The 8,925-nt window shown below is 43.6% G+C and overlaps 1 long non-coding RNA gene across 1 annotated transcript in view; it reads left to right on the top strand.

Annotated features, from left to right (window-relative positions):
• The first annotated feature begins 6 nt into the window (after window positions 1–6).
• LOC108444787 overlaps window positions 7–8,925 on the top strand; it is a 32,566-nt gene continuing 23,647 nt past the window's right edge. Inside the window, exon 1 of the long non-coding RNA XR_001859484.1 lies at window positions 7–171. This is a non-coding gene — a long non-coding RNA (uncharacterized LOC108444787). The remainder of the gene's footprint in view (window positions 172–8,925) is intronic.

The following is an 8,925-nucleotide window of genomic DNA, read 5'->3' as shown; positions in this document are numbered from 1 at the left end:
TTCCCGGTCTCTGTGCGCGCCCGCGGAGGGAGCGGCACCACGGGGAGCGCCCCGCCGCCCGCCCGGCCCTGGCACGGTGCTCGAGGGCGGGCGATCCGCAGAAGGGTCAGGGGTAAGGCGAGCTTAACTTGGCCCCGGAGACTCCGCTGCCCGGCCCGCCGCCGGCCAGAGGTGAGCGCTGCCACATGCGAGGCCGCCCCGGAGAGGGTTTGTGAGGGGCTTTGCTTGTTGCACCATTCTTCAACCCCAAACGGTCCCTCAAAAGAGTCCCGTCCCGCTCCAGGCACTGTTTTGGACATGTTTTATCCCTGTCATCAAAAGGGACGTGAGATCATCAAACGCAATCACTTTTATAACCTTACTTTACTTCCCAGGCTCAGTGAAGTGTTCCACATTTCATTCATCTTGGATAAGGGAAAGGGGGAGGCAGGGACAGTTTACAGAGCATATCTTTAATTACGGAAACACTGGCAGTCCTCATTTTCTCAGAAGTTCTGAGCTCACATGTTTGTAATTTCCCTGCCTTTTCTGAGCCCTCAAAACATATGCATAGCATTACAGAAGCAACTATTTCCACGGGAATTCATGGGAAAATTCACAAGAATAAGGGCATTGGGGTTGTTCAGCCTGGAAAAGAGAAGGCTCCAGGGAGACCATATTAGAACCTCTCAATACTTAAAGGGAGCTTGTAAGAAAGATGGGGACAGACTTTTTAGCATGGCCTGCTGATGTAGGATATGGGGGAATTGTTCTAAACTAAAAGAGGGTCAATTCAGACTAGATATAAGGAAGAAAAGTTTTACAGTGAGGGTGGTGAATCACTGGAACAGGTTGCCCAGGGCAGTTGTAGATGAACTGTCCCTGGAGATGTTCAAGGACATGTTGGGCAGGGATCTTAGTAACCTGATGGAGTTGGAGATGTTCCTGCTTATCACAGGGCAGCTGGACTAGATCACCTTTAAACTTCCCTTCAAACCCAAACTATTCTGTCATTCTCTAAGCGCACACACATACCTTGTTAGGGAGGCTGAGACCTGCAGCTGGAGTTAGACAGTGTAGAGGCATCCCTTCATATCAGTAAGATTTGTAGAAAATAGATTATTACTTCAGAAAAGGGGGGGGGTTGATGTTAGGGAGTACTGAAATGAGGCAGTAAACACTATACAAAAAACATTAATAAAACTTTTTACACTTCCCATTCAGTGCAAAGCACCTGAGAATTGTTTTCCAGCTGAAGACTCCTCCTGGTAAACCACCCACCTGACAGCAGTCTCACTGGCTGCTGTGAAGTTGTTATGCTGACATAACTTCTGCAGATCAAACCCTACCATTTGGAAATTACAGCTCTGACTCATAAAATAAATTCCCTGTTGCTGCTGCCTGTGCCTGGGCAGACCCCCAGTGGGTCTAAGTTGCCAAACTGCAGCTTCTCGCCAGACTGGGTTTCACTGTCTGGGTTGCACCTAAAGTGCCACAGCTGCACTTGAGCGAACACACTTGGTCATCCTTGGCTCCAGCCCAGTGGGAACAGCGTGGCTTTTTTTAATTGCATACTTTTCCAGTACAAAAACCTAGTAACTAATCCAGTTGTCCTTGAAATTCAGTGGGAATCTTTTCACTGATGCCAAAGTAATGGCAACCAGCCCTGAAAGAGAAAATTAAATTTAAAAATAAATGAATTTAAAATGCACCGAGAAAGCAAGAAGTGGGATTCTCACCTGTTAAAATTTTAAGTATCTTCAAACTGATGTTGTCATCTCCAGACTCTAGATATCCTTGGACTCTTAAGTTCACTCATTCTTCTTCATTTAAGAGGCCACAGAACCCAATTTAGAAGCAAGGGACATTATATTTCTCAGGCTATGTTAATTCTTTGCTCTAGAGTGCAACTGGGCAGCTACATCACTGTATATATATGTAGGAATATATATATATGTATATATATAAAATATAGGAAGCTGAACTCCTTTCACCACACCACATCTGTCTGGATCTGGTATAACTGGTGGGGCTTTTCAAATACAAGCTACATGGAATCTGTAATTAATTACTTTCTCATTAACACTTGTGGCCAAGTGTATGTCATATGACTGCTTGTATGTCAAGTACCTGAACCAGGAGGCCTATGGAGTTCTGGGACATCTGGTCTCATTTCTGGAGCATCCAAAATAGCAGAGAACTGCATTAAATTTGCCTGTAGAGATCTCTAAGCAGAGTATTTCTAGGATTGTAGCATAAAATTACCCTACAGTATATCTTTAATTATAACCATAACTAATGCCATCAGCAGGATTTATGCACAGTGGGTTAAACTGGCACACAGAGATCATGGGTTTGTTGCTGTTTCAGGGTATCTCTCTGACTGACTCTTACCAGACCTCAAGGAAAGGACTGACTCCTTTCCAGAGACATTTCTGGGGTGTTGGAAGTATCCAGCTTCCAACTGGGTCTGCACTGAAGGAGTGAGCGATGAAGATTCATAGGCATCTGAATAAACTAAGATATGTATGCTGAAGGTGGCCACAAGAAAAGGAAAAAAAAGTACCTAGAAACATCAGGCACTAAAAAGTGTAATTATTTTGTAACATAAAACAGAAATGCAATTTCTGTTTGATTCATTGGAGGAAAAAAATGAAAACAACTGATAGCAAACAAACTTTTTTTTTTATGTACAGATTCTAAAGGAATATTTGTCTCCTTCTGACTGCTTAAAATTCTGGGAAGAGGGCTCCAAAAAAGCTTTTCTGATTAGATTTTGAGAGTTCCATGGCAAAAGAATCACACGTGTACCTGATTGTTTCCTTCGATCAATGCTTCTGCCCTTTAAAGCACGCTCTGGTTCACTGCTACCCATGCACACCTCAAGGAAGAGATGGATGTCAAGGAGCTGTGATTCATGCCAGAACTGGAAAATGGAAAAAGAGAAATTAAAAGCCAAATTTCTAAAAGTTCTTCCAGGTGCTAATTGCTCAGCAGCAATAACCATCACAAGACAAGCAATTTCCTAGGAATTAGAGGCTCAAGGTTGCATTTCAGGCCATAGGCTCTTCACAGCTTGTTACTAATCTTCTGGAAATTCCCTGAATTACAGCTGCTACTGCCTAATTGTTTCTATAGGTGAGTTTTGTTTATTCTACAGGCACTTATTAAAGCTGTATGTGTGACAGGCTTATGAAACTGGGTAGGTGTTGCTTCTGGGCTAAAGCTTCTACTTTTTAACTCACTGGAAGTTAATTTGTGCATCTGAGTCATAAAACCTCTTCAAATGGAAGTGTCAGAAAGAAGTGATTCCACATCCTTATGATCAAGTTTTTGAACAAGAGACATAAGTTTAAGTCATGTTGGGCCCCTGCACACAAATCCAGGAAGAATGTGCGTTTTACTTATGGGTGCTCTAGTTCACACCATAAAGAACACTACTAATGCTCTGGGCAGAAAGGGGAGACTGAGAAAATACAGTGACCCAAAGCTGTCCAATTTGGAGTAGTTACCCTGGCTGGTAATATTTGTCTTTCACTGAAACTGCCAATAGAATATGGTTTAAAAAAGAAAAAAAAATCAGAATGGCCATATTTAACTGTATACCACAGCCAGCCTTGATCACAATAGCATATTCTCATTAGTAATTCCCGGTTTCATTCATCAGCTCAATGTGCAGTGTCAGCCAGAAGAAGCATCAAATTGTTGAGCATCATCAGGAAGGGAGTTGAGAACAATGCAGAAAGCATGGTTTTGCCCATGTGCAAAACGCAGGTGCGCTCACATCCTGACTGAGGCTTGTCACAGCTCTCAGCATTGCAAGAGGGACAAAATGGACTGAGGGAATGTACCAAGAAGGGCAGGTAAAGAAATGTGGATGATAGTGCAGCTGTCTTATCAAGGCAGCCTTAAAAAGCTGAGAGTTCTCAATTAAGAGAGGAGAAAGCTCCCTGGAAATAAGATGAATGAAAAACTTGTTCACTAAATCCAATTTAACAGTTATAATAAAGTGCTTTCTTAAACGGCAGGCAATGAGCTTGTGGAATATGTAGTCACAGCAGGTTTTAAAGGCAAATAGTATGAGCAGTTCCAAAAAGAGGGTAGATACATTCATGGACAATATGTCCATAAACAGCGAGAAGGCAGAGATGAGTCTGTAACGTCTGGATGCTGGGTATGGTACTCAGATAGCAGGCAGGTTTGTTTGCTCTTCCTGAACAGAATCTGCTAATGCCACTGCTGGACACAGGGTCCTGGGTTGGATGGATTCATCACTGACTGGGAAAGTAGCACATTCCTTGGCTACTGTTTACATTCAAAACAGTGCAAAGCATAAGGATATAGCTTATCAAGAAACAAGTGTATTAGCATGTGGCTCGCTACCTCAGCAAGACAGGTAACATGTAACAGTGGATGTTACTATTGTCATTCACAAAGGAGGAAGCTCTCTGCTGTGATTACAGGCTGAGGTCCAAGAGGTGCTGTGGCTTTGCTTAACCCTTGCAAGTCCTCAGATTCAGACATTATGGGACCTCTGTGACTCACACAGAATTCCAAATGAAATTCTGTCCTGTCGATCACTGCTGAGTGCCCTGGAGCTACGGGAGCCAAAAGTGCACTTTCTGGTTGACATTGCTCTGGCTCTTAGTTACACCACTTCAGACCCTAAAAGGGTCCTCCAGGCTTCCATGTGCCACCAAACCCAGAGATGAGTCTTTTGGGAACAACTCTCAAGCAGAACTACAAGTTCCTTTTACATTGCAACAGAGGAAAACAACACTAAACTCTGCAGCGGCTTTGGTGAAAAAACAGAGTGGCTAAATGCCTCACCTGGGGATGGTCCTAGCATCATGAGGGATGCAGGAAGGTTTCAAATGTTGGATGTGGCTCTAACCTGGTTTCTGCTGGTACAAGCTCTCCACAGCCTGTAGCTGCAGGGGGTACTGGTAGCATTTTAAGTCCTAAACAGTACCTATTTATTTTTTCATCACAAGGAATTAAAGGTGCACTGAGCTGCTAGCAGAGCCATCTTTCAGATGGAGGGTAAAACAGACAGGATATTCAAAGAAAACCTGTCACTTCTTACAATGAGAGGAAACTTGACCTGAGTTCTGGTCAGGCCAGGTTTGAGATGATTTTATTTTGAATGAGGGGGAAAAGAAAATTTTTGCTGTGGGGGCCAGCAAAGAAAAACTGAAAACATATTTTTTGTTCTTTTTTTTTTTCTTTTTAAATGGAACTTTCAAAAATACTTTAAAGTGCCATAGCTGAAAATGACTTTTTGGAAGTGGGTAACGCCTTCAATCCCTTAAGTTCACTCAGTGGCCAGCTTCCTTTGTGTGGGAATGCAGGTGAGTGGGAGGATATCTTTCACATAGCAATTGAAGGGAAAATATGCATTAAAACCCCACAGACTAGCACGCTCCAAAGCATTGAGTCAGCTGCCCTGGCAGCCACGAGGGCCAACTGTGTCCTGGGATGCCTCAGGCACAGCAGCAGCAGCCTATCAAGGGAGGTGAGGTCAAGCGAGGTGATTGTCCTGCTCTGCTCTGCATGGGTGCAGCCTCACCTCGAGTCCTGGGGGCAGTTTTGAGTGCTACAGTATAAGAAAGATATAAAGGTATGAGAAAGCATCTAAAGAAGGGCTATGAAGATGGTGAAGGGCCTGGAGGGGAAGCTGTATGAGGAGCAGCTGAGGTCACTTGGTCCATTCAGCCTGAAGGAGACTAAGGGGAGACCTCACTGCAGTTACAACTTCCTCGTGAGGGTAAGAGGAGGGGCAGACTCTGATCTCTGCTCTGTGGTGCCCAGTGACAGGACCAAAGGGAATGGCCTGAAGCTGTGTCAGGGGAGGTTCAGGTTGGATATTAGAGAAAGGTTCTTCACCTAGAGGGTGGTTGGGAACTGGATCAGGCTCCCCATGGGAGTGGTCACAGCACCAAGCCTGACAGAGTTTGGACAATGCACATGGTGTGATTTTGGGAGTTCTCTTGTTCAGGGCCAGGAGCTGGACTTCTTGGGATCCTTGTGGGTCCCTTCCAACTCAGCATATGCATGAATCTACAGTACCTGAGCTACTTCTAACACAACAGAACATTTTTGTAAGTGATTTGAGTTCGAACAGCCACCAGCCTTTTAAACAGGTCATCTTCTATGCAGGAACGAATGGGCTCTGTTCCAGTAGGAAAGAAGTCATGGTCCTACAGCTTGTCTCACCAATGCAAGGTCCCATGTAATCACTTGGCTTCAGCCAGGAGTAGTGTCATGGGTTCCAAAGGGCTCTAGCACAATAAATATCCATCAGTCTTACTCAGACTTGCAGAAAGGGCAAGAGGAAAGCCCTGCTCAGGATAGGTAGTCCCTGTCATATTACCAAAAGGTACAGCCATAGCTCAGCTGCCCAACACAGCAGCTAGAGCTCTGAGGTGGCATAGAGAGCCAGGAAGCAGTGACTGGCAGGATTCTGGGAAATACCAGAAGCTGGCAGAAACATTTCCCCTTCTCCACCTGCCAAGTTTTTTGTCCTTGTCTCCAAGCTCAGGAAAGAAAGCCATACATTTTTCTCAGTGTATAAAGCTTCAGCAGAATCACTTTCAATTACTATTTAAGTCCCATAAATGACACCATATAATCCAAATGAAATAACACCAAGATAACTTGGTGCTACAAAACATTACGACAGCTGAGTCTGCCCTTGAGAATGAGTGAAATCACCTGTCACCTGTAAACCAGCAGGTGTGTGCATGACTGGCAACCTCTGTCAAGGGCATTAGAAAAGGGAGTGGCTTGATACCTCATGCTGTCCTCAAGTCCCATCTGCCATGACCTTCTACAACACATCCTGCCACCTTTAAGCAATGAAACCTTAGGAAACTTGTCAGAAAAACCATGGTTGTGACACCACTTGCGAAAACATCGATGGTTAAACAGCACCAAGATTTCCACATCAAAGGATTGTTGTTCCAGAGTCACAGATGACCACTGAAATCCCAAGGTGACAGATATCCATTAAAGAAGGAAAAAATTAAAAGGTTAAAAATTAAATCTACTGAAATTCTTTGAGAAAATGAGTCAGCCTCCTTTTCCCTTTCTTTTGACATTATAAATTGTGGTGGGAGGGTAGAGCACAGTTTGAATGCTGGGCTTTTATAACGTGTTTTTGCTTATTAACAAAACTCTAACCCTACCCCCCCTGCTTTTCCCCATAAATAATAATGTGGAGAAATGATGCAGAAGTACAGTTGTCTTCCAAGTGTGATGCATGTCAACCATATCAGGAAAGGACTGTTTATGGACATCCTAGGAGACCAATTAGCATCTTCAGGGTCATTTACCTTTTGGTCCATTGCAGAGATTGCCCCTAAAATATAGGCACATCATCTTGTGCTCATTTAACTGATGGTACTGAAGCATGGACTGTTTTCATGGCAATGTATATTTGGCAATACCATAAAAGTGGGAGAAGCAGTTTTCTGAGCAATAAAACTACTGGCTGGAATGCAACTGGCCTGTTTTACACATAACCAGTGTTTTTCTGCACAAATGCCTGCTTTAAGGTAAACATCTTTTTACAAAGGTACACAAAAATGACAGGAAGCAAAAAGGAGAAAAGGAAGAGGTGAGACTGAATCCCTGAAATACTTGGATCCATCATTGTACATCAGAAAGATATCTTAAGGCTTCTCTTGGTGGGTATCAGGTCCTATTTACTGTGCTCAAACTGCTGTAGTTGAATTGGGATGGTTTCAAGCAGCTTGGCAGCGACCCTTAGCTTAAACAGCAAGATGGCAAGAAGGCTAGGAAGACATTTGCCTGGGAAGAAGACAAAACCTGACATCAAAAATTATCAGTTCACATCCCAGCTATCATGGTTGAACTCCCTGGCTCTGAATTTGCATCCCTGCACTTGCAATTCTAATGCCTGGTGATATGCTCTGATCTTTGTTTGTTTACTTGTCCTGTCTGACTGGAAATGATGTTTTGGCAACGGCCTGCTATTTACTGTGGCACAACAGCCCTAAACATCCTTTAAGACATGCTGAGGCTTAGCTGGCCAAATTCTTATGCTGGCCTTTCAACTCTCATTGAGAGCCAAGTGCCTAGCTTGATACATGCTTTTCAAAAATCCCAGCTTCTGGGTTTTGGTAACATTTTTTCAAATATCTATTTTTAAACCTCCCTTCCATCTACCACTTGAACCCAGTCAGTGCTGTACAGCCTCCTGATGCTACTGGGAAAAGCTTTTACATGAATGTTCACTAAACTCTAGTAAGTGAAATAATAAACCATATATCAAATAATGAAGTATTGCTATTGCTGTTCCCGTCTCCTTCTTGCATGAGAACATCGATGCACCAGCAGATTGCTTTTAGGATTATTAGTTTGTGTGTGCACTGCTTCCGCCTGCAATTCCTTAGTTAAACAGGCTGTTCTGAACAGTGCTTCTGCTCCCCAAGTAAACAGGAGTCCAAAGGGCAAGGAAGCCACGTCCACAACTAACAATCTCTGTGGAAGGTAGAAGTCCTTTTAAAAACTGATGGATTAGATTCAATCTACTTCAATAGGCACTCACCAGCAATAGTCCAAGTTAATTTTACAGCTGACAGCTTAAAAGGTTGGGTGAATAATCTGTCCTCTCAAAAGGGAAAACTTCCTTTTTCTGAAAGATCCTGAACTTCCCAGAGTGCATCCATACAGATATAAGTTGTTGCAACAGCTTTACAGGTTATGAAAACAAGGAATCGTTTGTTACTTTCTATACTTGTCCTCTTTACTCACTGCTGAAGAGCAGAGTAATTCCAAGGCACACCTTGCAGAAGGGTGATGGCTCCATGAACTATGTTCTCTGCCAGAGGTGATGTGGCTTTGCAGTCTTTTCGTCCCCAGGAGTGCCTGGCAGAGGAGCTGTACCTGTCACCTCTTTTCTAGTTGAGAGATTAAGCATAT

This window comes from Corvus brachyrhynchos, unplaced genomic scaffold, assembly GCF_000691975.1.
Source record: "Corvus brachyrhynchos isolate BGI_N302 unplaced genomic scaffold, ASM69197v1 scaffold62, whole genome shotgun sequence".
Lineage (NCBI taxonomy): Eukaryota > Metazoa > Chordata > Aves > Passeriformes > Corvidae > Corvus > Corvus brachyrhynchos.
This window is presented reverse-complemented; position numbering and strand designations above follow the sequence as displayed.